Source organism: Manacus vitellinus, unplaced genomic scaffold (genome assembly GCF_001715985.3).
Source record: "Manacus vitellinus isolate BGI_N305 unplaced genomic scaffold, ASM171598v3 scaffold_7_pilon, whole genome shotgun sequence".
In the NCBI taxonomy this organism is placed as follows: domain Eukaryota; kingdom Metazoa; phylum Chordata; class Aves; order Passeriformes; family Pipridae; genus Manacus; species Manacus vitellinus.
The window spans coordinates 28,293,711-28,314,813 of NW_021940813.1; the positions used below are offsets into that span (position 1 = coordinate 28,293,711).

The 21,103-nt window shown below is 40.4% G+C and overlaps 1 long non-coding RNA gene across 1 annotated transcript; it reads left to right on the top strand.

Annotated features, from left to right (window-relative positions):
• The first annotated feature begins 191 nt into the window (after positions 1–191).
• LOC108641592 lies at positions 192–1,463 on the top strand. Its single transcript, XR_001922109.1, has 2 exons — positions 192–301; positions 693–1,463. It is a non-coding gene; the product is annotated as an uncharacterized LOC108641592 (long non-coding RNA).
• The last annotated feature ends 19,640 nt before the right edge of the window (positions 1,464–21,103 follow it).

Consider the following 21,103-nt stretch of genomic DNA (forward strand, 5'->3'; position numbering starts at 1 on the left):
TGCAGCACCCTCGGCAGCAATAGAACCGGAGGAGAGGGAGGTTTTGCCCGCCTGAGGCGCGGTGTGAGGCCTGTGCTGGAGCCAGGGCGTGATAGCGCGCGCCTGCCGTTGCTGAGGGAAGACATGTACGCACTATGCCTTTGAGGGACACGAGTGGCCATGAGGCCTTTGTGAATGCATGGAGGAAATTTGCGATGGGGAGAAGGCAAGTTGTTAAACGTGTGAGCTTGGTGTCTGTCAAGAGGATGTTGCGCTGGGAAATGGGTCCATGGAACCATCCTGACAGGACCTGTGATACCAGGTGTGCCGTCTCCCAGTGAGAGACATGAATTGGGTATTGCCTGTCCAAGATCAGGACTTACAGTGCCAAAGGCATCTTGGATAAAGCGTTAAAAGGAAAAGTCTGTAGCACAAATAGTCTCTGTTTAGTGAAGAAAAGCCTTAGATTTTTAGAATAAAAAACCAGTATGCACCCATGTGCTATTTCTTAGCTCATTTCCCTACCTGATCAACATGTCACATTTGTTTTGAAGTGGCTGAACATGTCCTTGAGTTTCAGCTGTCAGAACAGCATAAAAGACTTGGGTAGTGTAATAAACCCAGAGTCTCTAAAGGCCTGACTAACAACCTAACTAAAATAGTATTGCTATGGCTTTTGCACAAACTTAACACACACTGTTCTTTTTTCTTAGAACTCCCCAAAGACACCTTGAAAGTCTGGATACAGCTGTTTTGTTGAACTATGGCCACAGCATCAATGAGGTTTATTTTTAAGAGTGAAATGGAAAGTTGGAAGCACTGGGTCGAAACCTTTCCCAGGAACAGTGGTCACTTCCTGAAGACATGGGAGGAGGAATCAAATTAAGTGCTTCTCTGAAATTACTAATCTTTCAGAGTTGCATAGTCTTTTAACTACTGCATAGAAAATGGGTATACACCAATCAGTGACTTATGAGCATGAATCTCTGTCGACAGTTATCAGAACCACCCAAACCACATATAAAGCCTGATTACTGCTGTGAGCAGAAGTCCACACTTTGACTTCTGTGGGTGATAGGTATGTACATCAAAGAGCATGATCAAACCTAAGAATGACAAACAGCAATTAATGCTGCATCTTTATTACAGTGGACCCGGTATGATCTTGATTTTACATCCGAACTAGGCTTCTGCTGTACATGCATTACTCTTCTGGAAAAAGAAGTCAACTCCTTCCTATTTCTCGTCTTTCAAAGCCAGTGTTGCACAACCAAGCATCCAGGCGTTGTAATTCACGCTGTAGAACATCCTACCCACTGAAATGAATGGGAACTCTAATGAAACTGAGATGTAAGGATGGCAACATCTACCTTAGAGTAAAAATGGAAATGCCAACTATGCTGTTAAAAAAGGCCATAATATACATGAGAGAAGAACCATGAGTCCTACCATTATGGTATCTATTAAACTTTACAGCATTAAAATATGGGAAGTTTTTATTTGTTTGAAACACAGACCGTCTTTTGAAAAAGATATGAGTAGAAAACAAACAGGTCGTAGTACACATTCTCCTTTTCATCTTTGTCCAGAACTCCCACTGTTTTCTGTGCAGGAAAAACCAATACAATATGGTCCAATGTCTGTAAATGATAAAGCAAAAAGCATTCCATTAATTTATTTCTGATTTAGTCTGGGTTATATTGTTTCATACATGTTTGAGACTCTTCAAGTTGCTTGGTTTATGCATGCAGCACGTATAAATATTAACACTTGGATACTGCAGTATTGCTTGAGCCTATTGAACAATTTTTAAAAAACAATTTCTATACTGAAAAAAGCTTCTTACAATTAACTATGACAAGGTGTAGAATATAGTTCTTATAGAAATCTAGTTGTGTTGATAAACAGAAATTACATAACTACTGAGACACTAAAGTTCAACAGCCAACTTGTTAGATAAAGAAATGCCCTCAAATAGGGAACTGTACTCTGATTCCTGCAGCCATTCTCAGCTTTGTCAGCATGACGGCTAGAATAGAGTAAATTTAACACCAGAAGAGCTATGGTCAGTCCACCTTCAGCCTTGCCTACCTTCAGTGAAAGGGTTTGTACCTAAAGACTGCTACATTTACTGAGGTGTGGTAGTTTAAAACATTCCTCCTAAAGCACACCAAAGTGCCAGCTTTCAATTATCATGCAAGTTACCTTTGTGGATAGTTTATACTTTTTTTTTTTTTTTCTGGGCAGGGAACCAGAACTACTAAAATACAGATGTGTGGTTTTCTGCCACCTTTGATATGGAGACAAAAATTCCTGGGAGAGTGTCAGTGTGGTTAGTTAGGACCTGTAACCTCTTCAACTGCTGGTACTCAGTAGAGGTGATCTGCCTGACTGACTCCAAAAGCAATAATCCATTGTTTGAACCACCTTGTCTCTCTCCTGCACGGAGTTACCTCTTCTGTGGAACACCAATCAAATCCAGGTGATGTTGCACTTGAATAAATGAGAAATTTTTGTGAGGTCCATTTCTCCTGTTCTGCTGGGATGGCATGAACTCACAGTGGGAAATAGAGTCTCTTAAATCAACACTGAGATTGAGGTCATGAATGTACCTTGGGTTACTTTCTCTTTGCTTTTACCAAATGTTATACATGATTACTTGGTAGAAAATAAATGAAGCAAAGAAAGAAATGGGGAGAGATAAGGCTGTTAGGTAATCCAATCAACTTTCCTGCTAGTACAGACTTACTTAGCTTGTTTATTAGTATGTTTCAAATTAAATAACTAAAAGAATTCCTCTGAAAAATTTGCACAAGCTCTGCTCTTCACTGCCAATAAGATTTTCTGACATTTGGTCTTTCCCCACCCTCTTTTCATTTACTCCTACTTGTTCCCATATGTAGAAGCCCAAGTATTTCCTCTCCATCCTTAAGGTTTGCATTACTTAAGTATTTGCTGGCTGGAGACACGTCTCCATGTACCTCTGCTTTAACAAAACTGGATGTATTAAGCTCTTTTAACCCTTCTCTATAAAACCACTCTTCCAGATAATTCTTTCTGTTGCTCCTTAAATTGCATCATTTGCCTCCATGTTATGATGGATGACACAGAAACAATGCACATACCAGCACTGAGTCTGCTAGGGAAAAGTTGTCCTCTTGGAAAAGTTTCAATAAGCTTGAGCTGCCAAAATGACTTTGCATCACATCAGTGCTCTGCATCCCTTGGCTGTGTTTTTGAGCACCCCAAAACAGGGTTCACTACCCAGTGGATCTGTGGTGTGTCTTTTACTTGCTGATACTGGACCTGTGTGCTGAAGGCAGCCCTGCATTGAGCACTAGTGGCTCAGGACTCCCCTTGCTGTTTCATTTTCCATGCCAGCTTCAAGTCATTGGAGGGCTTTGTTTCCAACATTTGTAGCACTGCAAAACTTTTGCATGAAGAAAACAGAGGAGATGTGATATATTTGGATTTTAATATTTCAGGATTGTCTACAAGATTTATTTTCAGCAAACCCTTGTTACTTTTTGCTCAGTGAATATTTTCAAGACAAACAGGGGTAAATTTGGGGGGGTTTATTATTTGTTTTACTTTGATTTTCTGTTTTCTTAACCACTCATCATCATATGCTTTTTGTTAACCCAGTAGGAAAAAATATCCTCAATTTCTGTAAGAATTTTACATTTTAGGAATTAAATGTAACAATCCAGAAGTTACTTTCTCAGAGAAAGGGATGATGACTTTTGATTGGGCTTGTAATTTAGGATACACCTTTGCCCAGTGAGAGCCTGCTTTCAGCTTTGCCATGTGGTTTACCAGTTCCCTCTAATAAAAGTAAGGATGCAGTATTTTGCTGGCAATAGTGCTATCTGTAGTATCACTACTGTGAGCTGCAGTGTGAACTTTTGCTGTGGATACATGCCTGGAAAGATGCATGAAATAAGTACTGGCCTCATTCATTTGAGCACCACTTCAGGTTTCCCTGCTGCTACATCAGTGTCATACAATTGCCATATAATTGTCCCTCTCTCCTACTGTGATCCAGGCAGAATGGACTGATTTGATCTTGGGTGACCTAATTAGTTGTGATCAGCATACAGGTTTGATATATAAAAGATGAAACCATGGAGGAGGCTGGCTAGAAATGGGTGTTGTGTGGCTGTAGTATAGTGCTATGAGGTGAATGACAGACCAGTGTTACTTGACCTAATGCATTTGCAGTATCCTTATGCCCTGTCCCATTCAGTGTTGTGCACTGGGTCATAGAGGACTTGGGGGATAGGACACAAAGGTCTCAATCCCACCACAACCACCAGGTTAGCTTTGTGCATAAGAGTACTGCCAGTGAAGGGAACTGCTCCTGTTTGCCCATATGTTGTTTAGATTCCTTGCTAGTATGCTCCAGACTTTCCAGATTCATTCCCCGAGGGTGCAGCAATTCAGCCCTATTTTGCTGTCAGCACAGTATTACTGCCTCCTCCAATGTTTGGCAACCTGGCAGTTTCTGGTGTAATGGATAGATATTTTGGTGTGACAGCAAGGTGTGTGATATTTATTCTACCCATACTCCACATGGATTCAGCAAAGCTGGAACTTCCTAACACGGCGCTTCTCTCAACCATAGTCTGGTAGAAATCCAAGACTGCTGACATGGTATAGTGTGGTATGGTATACCCACAGAATCATGCTGGGTATCTGTGTATCTGCTTATTTTGTGGTAAATCCCATGTCTTAAATTTTCTGCTTTTAGAGGAGGCATCTCATGCTGAAGCATCCATGACTGCAGAATGAATCCACTGATTGATTAGAAAGACAGAGAAAGGAGGAAGAAATAGAAAAGGAATGGGGGTGAACAAAGAATAGATGAACCAATACCTTGTTCTGCCCAAAGATACACAGAACTGTATCCTTATGTTCCTAAAGGTTTTTTGAGTGTTGAAACTTCATTGAAAACCTGTTCTTTCAGTTAAATGGGATTCTACCAAAAATGGTGATAAACTCAGCTATGTGTATCTTTTCTGATGAGAACATCCAGCTGCATTGCAACGATGTGCCAGTGCCAAAGTGTTTCTGTGTGTAGGTGAAAAGATGTTGATTAATACTCAGACTGGTGAGGTGCAACTGATTTTCATGGCAATTTTAAAATCATCAGTATGCTTGATTGTTTATCCAGTTGTCTCCATGCAGATTCAGAAGCTCAGCCACAGACACCTCCATCTGAAATTCTTGGCCAGAGTTTATTCAGTCCCAGATTACCACCAATGCATGTGGAACCTATGTCATAAGGAGGCATTTTTTATGAGGTGCTGTTGATTTCAATGCACAAGCTGAACAGAACAATAGAGGAAGCACGCAAAGGGGGCACACATCAGCCACTGTGGTTTCTGGTTCATGCCTGGGCCCCTGATCCTCAAAGAAGGAGACCAATGTCAGAGACATCTGCACATGGAGATCAACTTGCAGGATGAGGCAGGGTGAAATTCTGGTGGTAGAATTTGATTAATTGCCTTACGATTTGAAAACAGTTCCATCTGTTTCTTCCTGCTTTCTGTGCATGTGGTGTGTCTTCTCTGTCTTTAAAATCTCTCTTCTGGAAGAACTTGAGGAGTTTGATGATCAGCTTCTTCTCATTGCCCTTCAGACAGCTCTAGATATTTTCTCCATCTTAACTCAGTTATATGCTCTATGATATGAAGTATGAGTAAGGGGATGTCTGGATTTTCCTGTCCTTTCAGGTAGCCTATGTTAACATTAGTACTGTCATTCTGTGTACAGCTTCTTGGATATGCACTTCTCTTTTGCTCTTTGGTTTTCTCTTTCATTTCTATTTCTAGGTTGGATTGTATAAATGATGGCTCTTCACTCTTGTGACTTCCCCTTTGCTGCTGTGGGTTGAGTGTCTCTTTCAGTTCTGCATGTAAAAGAGAAAAAAAAAGATGAGACCAAAGGCTCTTATGGTGCAGCTTTGTAGGTTTAGAAAGATCTTCCCTGATATTTTATTGCTGTGGACTGATTGACATCACTTTAGCATGTCTCTAAGTGCCTATTAACTCATCTCTCACACTGAGAAATAAAGGCTCCCAAGAAGCACTACAGAGATATTCATCGGTGAGGGTTAGCCCCAGTATAGACTGTACTAGTGTGATCATTCAAGGCTGTATTCCCTCAGCTTCCATGTTTGTTCATGATCGCTTCATTTTCTTTTAAAATTTGCTGTGCAGTATTTTTTTGTGCTATAAGGCTCTGGGGGAAACAGAGAAGATGAGGTACAGAGCTCGTAAGTGTTGTCTCCTCTCTTTCGCTCTTCAGAGGAGATACCAGATCTGTCAGGGCAGAAAAAAAAGAGAAGTGGCACCGGCTGAGCAGGACAGGAGTAACACAGCTCCTGCCAGATGCTTAAGTAACAGCATGGGGCTGAGCAGTTCTGCAAATGGGATATAGCCAGTACTTTAGGAATTTGCTGCAGTTCCCAGCGCCAGCTCATTCTAACTGGGCTAGCATGTTGTACTGTCCTGTAAAATTTTATCTAGTGTCTATCAAATCCCAGTCTGCATAAGTTGAATTATGGCTGAGTATGAGATATCACAGTCTTTTATTATACGCTAGAGTACAAAAAGATTCAAAAGATGAAGTGCTGCCTTGGATGAGGAGCTGTAGTAGGTTGGAGGGCTAAGGAAGCCTGAGTTGAGGCTCCTGAGTAACTAGTTGATTTTCTTGAAGAAATTTGTTTTTAATAAGAACCTGCTGCTCTCCTTCCAGGTGCTGCTTTCCCATCAGCAACACAAGAGCTGTCAGCGTTGCCGGTCCAAACTGAGGTATAGATGTCTGGGCACACATCAGGGTGGAGGTGGAATTTTGTTAACAGAGAGAACTAAGAACCCAGAGAAGACAGAGCATTTGGGAACTGATGCCCTCTCTGGAATATTAAAAGACCTTCTACATACCTCAGGGGTTATGTCTAGATGGATGAGTGTGGAGAGTTGCTTGCCTACTCTTATACTTTGAGCTACCAGGCTGCAGGCCAGCTCTGATATGAAAACTGAAACCACAGCATTGTGACACTGTGCTTGTATTTACCATAACTGTTCTCTCTGCAGGACTTATCAACACAGCTCTGAGCTTTTGGTAAGTGCAGTTACCTGATACACAGACCAGTCTGGATAACATCCATCTGGCTCAGACTGTAAGCAGCTGCATGCACCACCCTGCACGGGCACTTTTTGTGAGTTGCAGTAGTCAGCTCCCACACAGCTACTGCAGCAGTCGTACACAGATACAGTGAGTTGCTAGTCACTGTGCAGTGGAAGCAAACTGTTCCTGTGACAACAACACTCTTAGCATATAATTTCATGTTTCATAGTATATAATCCCTTTGAATTGTTCAAGTAAAATGTAAAAATGACAATATATTGAAACCAAATGAAGAAAAAATTAAAACCAGAGCAGCTCTAAACTGACATTTTAAAATTACTTTGAAATGAAATTAAGCTTTTCAATAACAAATGGGTTTCTTGTGGCTCCAAAACAAACAGTAAGGAATGAAATACAGACTTATATGTGCATAAATGATTTAGGTGGCGAATGGGGAGGAGATGGTCATAGAGGGCTGAGCTGAAGAAAGTACATTTGCAAGTTCCTGAAAAACCCATGTAGGAGAGAGTTCCACAGAAAAACTGAATACTATGACTCAGCTTGATCCAGATAAGGTTTTCATAGGGGAATAAAAGGCAAAACCTTTGATCTTGGTTGCTGTGATAGAAAATTGAGTAATAAATAATGGTTCTGTTAATGTCTTAATCATAGCTTATACATAATTTTCTCTTGCCAGCATTCCTTTGCTTCTAGTTGTACTTTGACACAGTATGGTTGCATGAGTGTCTCAAGTAAACTCAATAGCTCTTCCAGGAGGAGGCCTGACTCCTTGTAGCCCACCAAAGCTGGATGTGTCAGAAGAAAGGGACTGGATGAAAAGCAGCCAAGGGGACTTTCTGGCTGGGGATTGTGTAGCTAGCCATCAGCCTGCTTTCACGGAAACACTAATAAGAGAAACATCCCCAGGGAACCATGTGGGCAAATGACACCAGATGGATCTAGGGAGTTCAGCTTCTTCCTTAAGCAACATCTGCTGGTATTGGAAGTATCCAGAAAGCCACACCACACTTAAAAATTAAACAAAACAAAAAATCTGCAACAGGAAGAACAACCCAAGGTAAGTTAGCTGCAAAAATCTGCATTTTAACATAAAAGCTTCATGAAAATGTTGTGTAGCAGCAGTCATGCCAGATAGAGATGATTCAGTATCATAATTGAGTCTGAGCCGAATGAGATCTGGTCATGTCCAGAACTTTCAAGTATTAAACTCTTGATCCTGCTCAAAACATGATTATTTACTATGCCTTCTGGTTTACCTGCACATCGCTCCTAAAGTATAGGGAAATCAAATCACTTAAAAATTTTGGTAAGTGAAGCTTTCTTGGATTCTTGTGTTAGAGTCTTGTGAACTAGTTAAAGGCAGAAAACAGATACAAAATGGGTACATTGATTGAACGGCAGAAAGAGGGAATACCAAGGCTTTGAATAGAAAACCTATAAATTTATAAGAAAATATATGAGAAAGCATATTTTTGAAACTATTATCCCTAATAAACAAACAAACAAAAAATGTAGTGCTACAGTGACATTCTGTGAAATTCTCAATTTTGTGATTGAATTACTACATTTTGTGATTGATAAATAAGTTGGTGCCATAGTGACTACCTGCATAGAAAGCTGTGCAAGTTTCTGGAGCCCAAGTGAAAACTGAGTTATTTATAGTTTAACATTTAATTTCTTTTTATGCTCCATATCTTTGAAACCAGTGTCATTTTTAGCTCGTCAAAGTACAGAGGCACCAGTTTTGTTTTTCCAAACCTATGTATTTAAGGAAGGGTGTTTAAACGGTGCTGGCAACCTTGTATTTCTAAATGTTAGTGTTCTGGTTTTCATCTAAATAAAGAAAGCAGGATTGGCAGTTGAAAAATAAAAGTTTGTAGGCTCAAAAAGTACAATTGGAAAAAATATGTGGAGAAACAAAAATGCCAATCAACAATATCTGTGTTAAAATTGGACCATAACACCTGCTGCAATGTTACTGTTACCAGTGCAGTTGCTGTAGAAAGCAGAATACCAGGGCCAAGTACAGAGGCAAGAGGAATTAACTTTTAGCTACTCCAGCAAGGCAGAGCCCTGTGAATCACACTAGGAAGCATAGATCAAATCCTCTTATGTAAACATCATACAGGGCTGGCACTAATCCTCCTCACGCCCGAGAAGGACTGCTGATGTGGCATTCTCCAAACACACATTTGCTTTGCGTAATTGTGGGCAGTCATTCTTGGGCACAGGAGGCCTAAGTGTAAGCCTTCATATTGTCTGCTCGGGGTGAGCAAAACTAGATGGGGAAAAGCAAACTCTGGACATGGCCATGGTCTGCTAGGGCCACCTCATACATGTCTTGTCATCGCTGCTGTCCACAGAGACAGGACATCCTTCCCCCAGCACACCAATGTCTCATGCCTGGGTCCAAGCCCATGAAGAGCTGGGTGGCCCATCTCAGTCCCAGGTCCTGCTGCATCTCTGGAGTCATGTCATTGGTCTCCTCCTGGGTTTTCCAGCAGTTGTCTGCTTCAGTGCAGAATGCTGAGGACTCATCTCCTGTTTCTCACCAATGTTTAACTTGCTGAATCAGAACTCCATGAAATGATTCAGACCTGGTTTCTGGTGACTAATACTGGGCACTCCCTTCCTCCTAGGCAGTGGTAGCTCCTCAGTGCTCCCAAGCCCTGTTCAGCCAGGCAGCTACAGGATTGGAGACCAGATGTGTTGCTGTCCCACTGAACAAGTGGTGGCTGGTTTTTGTTTATACAGCAATGCGAATTTTTAGTCTGAACTTATTTTTTTTCTTTTCAGTCTGTGCAGCTTTATGATCAAACAGTATAATCCCTGCACGCACAGATCCTATAGTTTATAGAGCTGGTCTTGAAGGAAGTCTGGGTGGGGTACTGTGAAATTCCTGTTGTTGCTTTTTTTCATTCATCTGGGATCAGATGTGGAATAAATATCTTAGGATGAAGACTTTATTGCAGGCATAGTTTTATCTATGTAAAGCTTTCTCCTACCATGTTATTTTTTTATTCACACAGAGAAGTCTAAAACTTAGAGGAGCACTTTGAGTAAGAGCTCTGGCCCAACTTCATTTTGCCTCTCCTTACCCATCAAACACACAAAAATGTAATATCATACAAACACAGCAATTTCCCACACAGAGAACCATACAGCATCACTGCCAGGTGCTCTCTGCAGCTTTTCCCTATTTTGTTCAGCAAGAATTTGAAAGCATTAGCAGTTTGATCACTATTGTAATTTCCATGGTTGCAGGAAGCCCAGCAGTCCTTGCAGGCTCCAGCATGAGACTGCCTGCTCAAGTCTGGGAGATACCCCACATTCTTCATTCTAGATTATCAGTGAGACAGAAATGTTTGTTCTGCTGTCCAGGTCTATCCATCGTGTGCAATTTGTCTCTTTAAAGTTTCCATGCAGAAGCCACTGACATCCCCAGAGAGTTAAACCTTCTTAGCTAATCTTCTAAAAAAGCTTCAGAGACCTTTTGGCCTAGGCTGGATCTTCCTCCTATGGGTTTTCTTGGGTATCTTCAGATTTTGTCTCTTAAATTAGATAATTTCTCATCCTCTGAAATATCTCTGGTGTATGCATGAATATGAAAGGTACTCTGCAGACCTTGTGGTGGTTTGTGCTCTGTCTTAATCTGTCAGTGTCAGTGTAACTGGATGATGCAGACTCCCAGTCAAAACCAATAACACATTCAGCTCTTGACTGCAGGAAAGTTTGCTGCTATTTGGAATTACATTTCTTACAATTATTGCAAAGCTTTGGCTCAGTTGTTCAGGAAGCCGCTGAGTAGGATTTTTTTAGTAGTTCCAGTATGGGAAGTTCGAGATGATGTAGCTTGGTCAGGCCATTTTCCACCACCCAATATAAAACCTCACAGTTATCCACTGTGACACGAAAAAAAAAGGCACATTGTGGTATGTCACCTGATACTACACCCAGTTGCATTGCTCAAATCCTTGCAAATTTAAGGTAAATGGGTTATATTAGAGCAATAGCTTCTATTCTTTGTCTTCTGTGAATATTTCCCTAATACCTGGGCAAAGCGGGATATTTCACACTTCTTTGCCATGACATGCTGTGAAATGTTTGGCTGTTGTCCTTAGAGTCTGGTAATGTCAATCTCTTTTTTTGTTCTTACTTAGAGCTCAACTTTTGATGCCACGAGGCAGCATCCTGACAAAGAGGAAACCCGATGGCACAGCTGTAGTTTCAAATACTCCAACAGGTTTACAAAGGCAAACTATTGCACAGTGGCCTAGTTTAGAACTGTCACAGGGAGCAATTAATCTTTGTCACTCCATACTCATTCTAGAAGCACTTGAAGCCCAAAGAAATCCCTGGAGCCACATTTCTTCCTGCCAGCTCTCTGTAGAGGGGCTCAGTTCTGCTCCAGAGCACATTTACTCGCTTCAGTAGCCCAGAACCCCTCCAGGGTCGCTACATGAAGGCAATTCCCAGTACAATAGCAATAGAAATACCAATCACACAACATAATCCACTGAGTTTTCACACACCCTGAAGCTGATGGATGATGAATTTCTTTTGGCCTTTGCATTAGCCGGTCATTAGTAGCTCCTGGTGTTATTCAGGCAGTACATTTCCTTCCCCTTCAGCCTCCTAAGTATTTTCCATGGATCATATTTTCACCAAATCACAACTCTTCAGCTGTTAATTTCTGCAGAGAGCCTGGACAGGTCTTCACATGTGTCACTCCAGTTGTTGGGTGCCGACATCTCTGTAGCTTTCCTGCTTTCCTGGATGCAGCTTCCCTCTGTTTGGGCAACTCCATCTCCTTTGGCCTTTGTCTCTACATCATCTGCGAATACCACCTGGCCCAGGTGTCCCTAAGAAACAGATTCTTTCACCTGACCCATGGGATGCCTATGAATGCATTGCAGTTGGGCCTTTTCCAACTATTTAGTCACTTCACTAGAAATGTTTCCTTGAAATGCTGCATCTGGTCTAAATGACTCACCCTGAGGCTGGGAATTCACAGCTGATACCTTTAAAAAACACCCTAAATTTCTGTCTCAGTGTTTATAGCTCTGTCAGAAGCCTGTTCATGGCATTATCAGTGACGTTATTTTCCGCAGCTGACAAAGTATGTTACCTTTCTGCAAACTCTTTTCAAAGTAAATGTTACGACAAAAGTTTCTAGTCTCCCACTGGGCACACAATCTGCCTGTATTACTCATTCCAAATTCAATACACAAAGTTCAGCCTCATCAAAACTGTCTTCTGACCAGAAGCAAAGGGAAACCCCCAGCAAAAGCTTCCTCAATGCAAATAACCACCCCTGTGGAGATTGCCCTTTTGCTGCTTTTTTGTTTGCTGTTTAATCGGCATTTCCAAGGAGCCAAATTTCTGCTTTTTTCCTTCCTGCAAGAAACAGAAAAGATTTATAAGGCTCTGCTTTGCAAGATGCATGGCCTACATATTAAAAATTGTGACAAAAGATTTTGGCCTTGACATCCAGAAGCACTGTTAAGATGCTTTTGTGCTTTACCTTTCCCTTCAGAGAGTATTCGCTTAGTGACTGGAAAGCCCCCCTACTCAAGGCCAACAAACTTCTTTTTAGAAGTGCTTTTTCTGTTTTGTGCCCATTGCCTTAAGTGCAAAGAACACAATGACTACCAGGGAAAAGCCCAGCATGGAGAGCAGCATTGCCCTCCTTTACTGCTTCTGGCTCAGAGGCAGCAATTAGGGTATAAAGCTGGATAACGTGTTATTAATAAAATAGAGCACCATCACTCAGAGCAAGTGCTGTCTGACCTAATAAGTTCAAACTACTTATTCCCTCAGCTGCCTAGGCACTGGGTGTTGCAACCTAGAGGCAACTGAGTTGCTAGAAAGTTAATGGTTGAGTTAAAGACCTGCTCAGGTTTTTGCGGAGGAAGGCCTAAGTCAAGTCAAGGCAATGATGGGACACTCAGAAGACTCTTCTGAACCTGAATCTGGCCCTTGAACTGGGAGCTATCCCTGCAGACTCCTACTTTTAGGTGACCAGACTTGCTGCTAATATACTTTTCTTGGTAAATGAACGTCAACTAAGGCAATTTGCCAAACTGTCTTGTCCTCTTTCTTAGAGTGAAAGAATCACTCACACCTCTGCCAGTTTGTTTACTGTGTGCTCAAAGATTTGTAGCGTGATCAAAGGCACTGATCCAGGTGGGTTACCAATACTTTTGCAATAAAATAAAGGCTAGAATAATTTCTTACTGTGGCAGTAAAGTCTCACTTAACTTTATAAGCTCTTTAATGTAGAATGACTTTCATATAATACAACAGCTGATGTGTAAAGATAAACAGCATTATTTTATTTTTTCTGTGACTCATTTGACATCAGTCCACATTTATTCATACTTTGTGGAGCATAATGATAGGTAGAAAATTTATTTTAGTTACCAAGCAAATGAATATTTTAGTTCATTTAATTTATAGTGTATATCTATCTTTATAGTAAAATGTAGACATTTGAGGCCAAAGTCTTGTCTGAGGCCCATGGCTTGTGATCTCAGATTTGTAGGCAGCAGACAGCTTTTTTTATTGCTTTTTGTCTATGGGAGAACTAGAGTTAGTAATGCGGGTAAAATAGCAGCTGCTGAACTTTATTTCCATATGATCTAGCAATCATAGCACATACCATCACCTGATAACTTAGTTGTTATTTTTTACAGTCCTCACTCTGGTGGTTTCAGATATTTGAATTCTTTCTCCTTCTCCCAGTGTATCAGATGGCTCTAAACAGTTAGTGTGGTCCAAGAGACCCAATACAGAAAGCTCTGCTTTTTTTCTTTTCTTCATGGGGAAATTGCTTAGTAAGCAGTGCCTTCAGGGCTCATGAATAGAAATACTGGCTGCATGTCCAAGACTCCTGTCTCTGTGCCTGTCTCCTTGCTCAAGGAAGGCCAGTTTTCTTAATTTTTTCCCATCATTCTGAGTGTGAGCGTTATTGATCCCCTGTTGCCAAAGACATCCGAGATCTGTCCAGCCATCTGCTATATCCCTAAGACTGTGATGCTGCACCTCCCATCTCTGAGATGGAACTTTGGCAGCCTCTGGTCCCATCACACCTGGTTATCCTACTGCCTTCAACTTACATAGCATATTGTAAACTTTTTATTATCAATAAAGACTCTGACAAAAGAGGAACCCAGGAAGTTATACAAGTTAAAAATTACTCAATTATAAAAGCACTTATCTTCTAAAGTGATCAAGAGATCAGTCATGGACTACTCCTCTTACTCGTTCTTCCAGCTACTAGACACTTCCACAAATACTACATAAAACCAATAAGCAGCTAAATGCTGTATGATGCTGAAGAATTTATATATGCCTGTTTCAGTTCTGCAATGTGTGCCATTCCTATGAATCCAGGCATGAAGAGCAAAACCACCTGTATTTTAAAAATGCTAAAAGAAATTACTTAAATACAGCTATTGGAAGTGGAACAAAGGATGCCAGCTTCAACAGGAAATCGACTTTTCTGGGTGTTCACAAAGTTGTGCTTTCTGCTCGTCTTACTTTGTTGATTTTCTGTATCTCCATGGTCCCACCACTTTTTGTGCTTGACTGCTGAACAGCTTTTGGTCATGGGCTTCTTTTGACTAAACAGACACAGCTGAAGTTTTCATGCTGCCTGAATTCTTTAATTGGAAAAGACTCAAGACAAATATGAGAGGCCACCAGATTCCTTCCTGTCATCTGTAAGTAATTTTCAAAGACTACAGAGAATGTTGTAGACAAGTCAAGTTTTCAGTAATCTCAGAAGGAGAGAGGGAATATCCTAAAGTAAATACCAAGTAGTATATGTTGTCTGTCCTGGGAGGCCAACATGCCAATCTAACTGAAAATATGCTCTTCATTAGAAAACTGCTTGCAGCTTTAATCAGGTTTAGCTGATTTTTTTCAGAGTAACATATTTACCAAGGTGCAGGGCAACCTTGAGTATAACGTGACCTCTCACTCTGTTTTAGTAGAAAAAAAAATCAAATATCATTTTGTGCTGAAAATTCCCTTAATTATCATTGCAACACACAACACACCTACTTCTGACAAGCCATCCCTAATGCCTTATGGAGTTAGGAGAATTAATGTGAAACAGGAAGTATGCTGATCGTAAGGGCTGGGCTTGTTCTCAGACAAAACAGTCGGTGGTTCCATGTGAAGTCAAGAAAAAATCAGCAAATAAAAGTTGTACCTCTTTAAATCTTGAAGGGTATTTACAGGAGAATTTCTGGAGAGGAGTGTACAGAAATGACAGTAAAGACTTCTTCAGTAAAGAGCATGTGTTTTTGTGCCTATGTTACATGGATAATTACATGAATGCTACCTGTAGGCAAAAATGTAATTTATGGGTTTCTACAACATAACCCATACATTGGTGGAAATAATTATATTAGTAATTAAAGGTATACCTTACACATGGCTTCTAGGATCAACAACTGTGGGAAACCACAACAGGTTCAGTATTGGGTTTGGTGACCAGATTGTGAAAGAAGGAATCCTGAGCTGCAGATACTCCTTGTTAGCAGCAGTGCCTTCAGATGGCATTTCAGGATGTTCTTACAAGCAGTACTACCCCTAGAGATCCTTTTGAAACATTTTATAAAGTCACAAAATAATTACATTTTTGTCCAACCTTATTTAGAAAATAGGCACCTGGAGACAGTCATGACTTTTCTATATGCAGCCAGCCAGATCCCATGCAGAAGAGCTGTCTTCTGTTTCTGAGCACTGCATTTCTCTCTGGGCAACTTGTGAATGCAACAGTGAGACTGATTTTGTGGTGTAACAGCTCAAGTGGAAAAAGTGCACATGAATTCCAGAGGTTGGCTAAAAGTCTTAAACATGATACGTTCATCCCAAACTCTGTGTAGACTGGATATTTCAGCACTGGATTCTGTTATGAAAATTACTTCATTTCATTTAGTTGATTTATGATTTAGCGTACAATTTCTTTGGGAATCAGATGAATGCCGATAAAAGTCCAAATGTCCAAGTTTTCAAGGAGAAGTTCTCTCTCTTCCTTTTTCCCCCACCCCTGGTTCCAAAACCTAGAAGAAAAGCCCCCAGATCATTAAAGGTTTGTAGAATCATGGAATTATTAAGGTTGGGAAAGACTTCTAAGATCATCAGGTCCAATCATATTTAGCTAGCAACTATACTACTGTATGTAATAACAGGTCTGAACAGAAAGAATACTCAGTTTTTAAAAATTTTGCAGTTCTTGTGACAGATCCCAACTTTCAGGAAAAGTCTGAAGACATCCTTCAGATGTATGTTCCTGATTACACTCATCATCATGTGATTGCCTGGATTTAGCTGTAGCTTTCAGACTTTCAGCTTACAAGAAGATGTTTGGGGGCCATTCCCAAACATTTCTGTTCACTCATCCAAGCAGGACATAAGCTGTCCTCTAAAAATAGGGAAGCCAATTTAAAATTATTTTGTTTGGACCTGTATCCCGACATTGCACATAATTAAAGCACCCAGAGCCACATGAAAACACAGCTTCGAACCACAGGAGAAAAGTCATGGCTCAAGGATGTATTACACATACATGAGGACTACACGGATGACTTGACAGCTTACAGATGCTGGGGAGGAATACATTTCAGGAAGGCCAGGGCCGTAGATCATTGCCTGGCATCCCTGCAGCTTTGTAAGCTGTTCTCTCCGGGATCCGGTTTCAGAAAGGAATGTCGTCACGGGAGATTTTACCCGATGACTAAAATTGCTGACTTTCCAGCACAATGTTTAACCTCCCATTCCAGGCTCCACGCTTGCTTTATTTACTAATCCAGCCTGTAGCTGTTACATGGAGGAAGAATGGGGATAAATACTATGCCTTGGGAGCATATGTGTGAGTGGAGAAAGTACCGCTCATCATCGCAGCATTGTAGTTGTAGAGGCCCAAAGAACTTGATTTTAGTCACAGCATGGATTGTGATTTGGGTTGTCACAGTAGTCTCTCCTACAAAACAGTGGGAAGATCCCTCATTTGCAGTCAGGGAGCTATTACAAGGAGAGAGCATGAAATGGAATAGGAGTTCTCTCTCAGCTTTGATCCCAGAAGAAAAATTACCTATAGAATAGAGCATCCCAGGCTGCAGTATATCTTCTGTTATGTTCTCTGCGCTGCGAGGGAGGATCTGGACAGGGTCCACTGCAAAGGCAACAGCTGCAGGGAGGTTTTATGACCACATGGTTTTACTAGACGTGGCTTTTTGGTATCAGGAGATTGATTTGGGACAACTTCTACAAAGTATATCTTTTGCTGTATTTCAACAAACCACTAGCCAAGGGTAAAACCTTTAACTGCTTGGAAAGATCAATAATACTTAAAGGATAACAGTTTCTTAATGTCACAGAAATACCAAGTTTCTTATTAGCTGTTCTTTTGTAACAGCAAAAATATATCTCAAAATACAAAAGTTCAAAATGGGAAACCATGTAAGCATTGCTAACTTGTGCTGTGGACTTGGTTCAGTCGCTGTCGGTGTTCACATGTTCTTTATGAGTGACAAGGTTTTATCTTGAATCCCAGCTGAGTCATGGGATTTTATGAGATTATTCCCTCTTGTCCTTCCCCTCCTGTCAAAGAATGATGTTGGCAGCCATTGTGGAAGAATTTGAGACTGTAGGCTTCCTGAAGCCTAAAAAAGAGGAAGCAAACAAACGCACCTTTAATGTGTATATACACACAGAGGCATACACCCTTACACCCACAGCTGCATGGATAGACAGTGTGTCTGGGTGTCTGTCTGTGTGGAGGGAGGGCGGGAGAGAGAGAGAGAGAAACATTTCATGATCTGTGTGAAGGCAAGGATTTCAGGTTTTGTAAGGCAGTTCCTGGCAATGCCAACCCTCTAAAAAAAACATTAATGAAAGTTTGGAGGTACATAGCCAGTTTGGAGAAGACTCAGTGTGTTGCCAGTCTAGGCCCTTTAGGAGTTGGAACACTTATGGCTGAATCTTGCAAGCATTTGATTCACTTGAGCTTCTTTGCACATGGATAGAGGTGATAGTAGACAGAGGGAGCTACCCATGAAGTAGCACAAAAGCTTCATCTCTTCCAGCAAGAGATTCCAGCACCCTGCCACTGCACTTAGTTTTCTCACTCGTGGTGGTAAAGTTTGCATCATACTTTGTGAGGTCAGATGCTAAGGGCTCAAAAATTACATTCCTCCTCATGAGTAAGCTTTAGCATGATCTGGAATGACTCATGAGGTTAAAGGGTTGTAAGGCCAAGCTATTTATGAAAATACTTTTTTAAATATTGTCTGGGTTTTCTGAGAAGGAAATTTTGTATGAAAAGCATGAAAAAATGCATCCAGTAGCTATTAAATATTTAAATATTTTTCAAGATTTGTAATTCTATATGCTGTAGACTCTCTTAGTTGTTTCTTATTTTTTCTATATGTCAAAAAAGTTTTAAAACAAAAAAAATATATAACGCCAGCAAATATTCCTACTATCCAATATATTCAGACTTAATTAACTTGTCAGGCTTGGTTTTTACCAAGCCCTTTCTGTGGCTATGACAAATTATATCTCCAGGTCTGATTATTCATTAAATGTCTACTGTGAATTTCAGGCTCCCTAATGCTTAAAATACAGTGCAGGTATAATGGGTTTAAAAATTAAAGTATGTGTCTTAATTTAATTTATTACTTTCAATTGCAGAATTTAAATTCTAAGGATGCTGCAGAACACATCAATTAACTATACTGAGCTAATTAACAATTATAATAATTTTTTTTACTGCAGCACATATATTTTCAGACCTGAAAGAGATGACTGGATGGTTTATTACTGAGATTAGCTTAAAAGCTTTGTTTTTATTTCAGTGGTGGGCACATTTTAATCCACTTTTGGGGTAGATAATGAATGACCGAATCTCATTGCATTTATTGGAAAGATTCAATGATGAAGTTAAACATTATTTTAGAGTATTGTTTCCCATGGTTTCTTGAGTCACATAATAAGGTCTTGGGATGAGCATCTCACTGATGTCCTATAGTAAACTACAAAAACTGTGTTTGGGGAGCAGGATAGTTGAGGTTCTTAGTAGCTGATGCTCAGAAAATCCTGAGCCTGGCCCAGTGCACACCGATGGCTGCGAGGAAATTCCTTGAGATTCCAAGAGATTCTGGCTTAGATGGGTTAGAGCTGTGTTGCAGTTGTATATTATTTTCATACGTCTGTTTCTCTGGAGAAAGTTATTTTATGGTTTTTGTTATGAAGATGACATATCACATATTTATTTATAAATAATGAACTATTGTACCATATGGTTGACTTTATTTTCTCCATTCAAGGCTATAAGCGAACCATAAGCACAGACTTGGGTAAAATTTGCATGAGAAATTATTTGTAGCATGCAGCCAAGCACCACTTCATTATGCTCACAGGAAACCCCCTCCCTTCTCAACAAAACAGAAATTTAAAAATAGGACTGTGTATGCAGGGCCTGATGTTAGCACTGCTGCCTTCAGCTGCACTCCTATAATTTATGACAGTTGTGTAGTTCGCGCAGATCTTCACAGGCTGAGAACACACAGAAAGAAATGTGATGTTTATGAAAGTGCATTAGAGTAACGAGCAAGAAGGAGAATGAGCATGAAAAACAAGTTTTAAGGATAACACAAGCTTACCAGTGTTGTCCTGGTAAATCTTTTAAGCTGGAAAGGAAAATAACACCTGGACAAGTTGCCAAAGATTGCTTCTCATTCACAAGTAGCTTCAAAATCCAAAGGAAATACTTTTCCAAGAGATTTTTCTGCTTCAGCTACTGCTGTGGGGCTGGGAAATGCATTAATTCAAGCAAGTGCTACAGCTTGTGTTAAAATCACAGATTGCAGAATCACAGAATATTCTGAGTTGGAAGGGACCTACAAGGATCATTGAGTCCAACTCTTAAATGAATGGCCCATACAGGGATCAAACCCACAACCTTGGTGAAGACCTCACTAACTCTAAGCTGAACTGAAAATCCACAACTCCTTGTGTCTTATTAAGCAAACACCTGTCAGGAAGATTAAGATTTGATAACAATAGGTTACATGTCTTGCTGCCCTTTTAAATGTGATATCTGTGATGATACTTTATTATCTCCTTTCCCTTCGTAACACCTTCCTCTTTGGCATCCTCTTCTGCATGAAAGAAGCCCCTGAGGTCATCTCATCTATTTGTAATGTGTTTTCAAGTCTCTTTTCTGCTGTGGTGCCTGTAAGAAAACAGCTGCTGTTTAACAGTTAGAGAGAGGCACTCATAAAACAGGAGCTACAATAAATGTATAAGAAAGGGGTTTTTTTACATTTGTCAGTCTCCCTCTCTACAAAATGGTTATGGGGCTGTTCTCTTACAGTCTTATCTATGAAAGGCAACTCAATTGCAACATGGAGCACTAAGAACCTGTGGGAGGTTCTTATAATCATTAATTAAATATTTTAAACTAATCATATGAACACCCAGCCCCAGTTAACTGAAGCTGATTACATAAGCAGACATTTTACTGCTGTTGGACTTTCTTCACTACTCAGCAAAAATAGCTGGAATAGCTGGAAAATAGTTTTTTTCTGATTTGTAAAACTAGTTTGTGCCACTGCCAGTTTCGGATAGTAACATGAATCCAATTTTACAATCTGAGATGGAAAGCCTGGTTGAAGCCATAGTAGGCAACAAGCAATAAAATAATCCTTAAATGCTGGATGTTCCTCAGTGCTGAATTGAAGCAGCTGCATTTAAGGCACTATCTGGCATTCATGGCATTCAGGGCAAATTATACCATTCAGTTTTTGAGGAAAGAAAATGAGTTCAGTTAATGATGGTTTCAGTAGGGAGCAATTAGGATAAGACAAAAAAACCCCCAACAACATTCTGTATTCTCTTTCTGGCCCTTCCCTGGAGACTCTATGTGTACAACTACACAAGTCATTTGACTTTGGGC